This window comes from Schistocerca gregaria, unplaced genomic scaffold, assembly GCF_023897955.1.
Source record: "Schistocerca gregaria isolate iqSchGreg1 unplaced genomic scaffold, iqSchGreg1.2 ptg000244l, whole genome shotgun sequence".
Taxonomy (NCBI): domain Eukaryota; kingdom Metazoa; phylum Arthropoda; class Insecta; order Orthoptera; family Acrididae; genus Schistocerca; species Schistocerca gregaria.
Genome location: NW_026061753.1, coordinates 6,448,414 through 6,450,317, shown reverse-complemented (window position 1 = coordinate 6,450,317; position 1,904 = coordinate 6,448,414).

The following is a 1,904-nucleotide window of genomic DNA, read 5'->3' as shown; positions in this document are numbered from 1 at the left end:
ATTATGGGTGGAGGTTACACGCAACAGCCGAGCTAGGTTAATAATTGGCTCCTTTTACCGACCTCCCGACCCAGCAGCATTAGCGGCAGAACAACTGAGAGAAAATTTGGAATACATTTCTCATCAATTTTCTCAGCAAGTTATAGTCTTAGGTAGAGATTTCAATTTACCAGATATAGACTGGGACAACTCAGATGTTTAGGATGGGGCGTAGGGACAGAGCGTCGAGTGACATTATACTGAGTGCGCTATCCGAAAATTACCTCATGCAATTAAACAGAAAACCGACTCGTGGAGATGACATCTAGGACCTACTGATAACAAACAGACCCAAACTTTTCGACTCTGTATGTGCAGAACAGGGATTAGTGATCATAAGGCTGTTGCAACATCCCTGAATATGGAAGTTAATATGAATATAAAAAGAGGGAGGAAGGCTTACGTGTTTAGCAAGGGTAATAGAAGGCAGATTTCAGTCTACCTAACAGATCAAAACGAAAATTTCTGTTCTGACACTGACAATGTTGAGTATTTTTGGAAAAAGTTCAAGGCAATCGAAAAATGCGTTTTAGACAGGTACGTGTAGAGTAAAACTGTGAGTGACGGGATAAACCCACCGTGGTTCAACAACAAAGTTAGGAAACTACTGCGAAAGCAAAGACAGCTTCACTCCAAGTATAAACGCAGCCAAAACCTCTCAGACAAACAGAAGCTAAACGATGTCAAAGTTAGCGTAAGGAGGGCTATGCGTGAAGCGTTCAGTGAATTCGAAAGTAAAATTCTATGTACCGACTTGACAGAATATCCTAGAAAGTTCTGGTCTCAATTTAAATCAGTAAGTGGTTGGAAACAGCATGTCCAGACACTCCGGGGTGATGATGGCATTGAAACAGAGGATGACAGGCGTAAAGCTGAAATACTAAACACCTTTTTCCAAAGATGTTTCATAGAGGAAGACCGCACTGCAGTTCCTTCTCTAAATCCTAGCACAAACGAGAAAATGGCTGACATCGAAATAAGTGTCCAAGGAGTAGAAAAGCAACTGGAATCACTCAACAGAGGAAAGTCCACTGGACCTGACGGGGTACCAATTCGATTCTACACAGTACGCGAAAGAACTTGCCCTCCCTTTTAACAGCCGTGTACCGCAAGTCTCTAGGGGAACGGAAGGCTCCAAATGATTGGAAAAGAGCACAGGTAGTCCGAGTCTTCAAGAAGGGTCGTAGAACAGATGCGCAAAACTATAGACCTATATCTCTGACGTCGATATGTTGTAGAATTTTAGAACATGTTTTTTGCTCGAGTATCATGTCGTTTTTGGAAACCCAGAATCTACTCTGTAGGAATCAACACGGATTCCGGAAACATCCATCGTGTGAGACCCAACTCACTTTATTTGTTCATGAGACCCAGAAAATATTAGATACAGGCTCCCAGGTAGACGCTATTTTTCTCGACTTCCGGAAGGCGTTCGATACAGTTCCGCACTGTCGCCTGATAAATAAAGTAAGAGCCCACGGAATATCAGACCAGCTCTGTGGCTGGATTGAAGAGTTTTAACAAACAGAACACAGCATGTTGTTATCACTGGAGAGACGTCTACAGACGTTAAAATAATATCTGGCGTGCCACAGGGGAGTGTTATGGGACCATTACTTTTCACAATATATATATAAATGAGGTAGTAGATAGTGTCGGAATTCCATGCGGTTTTTCGCGGATGATTCTGTAGCATACACAGAAGTTGCAGCATTAGAAAATTGTAGCGAAATGCCGGAAGATCTGCAGCGAATAGGCCCTTGGTGCAGGGAGTGGAAACTGACCCTTAACATATACAAATGTAATGTATTGCGAATACATAGAAAGAAGGATCCTTTATTGTATGATTATATGATAGCGGATCA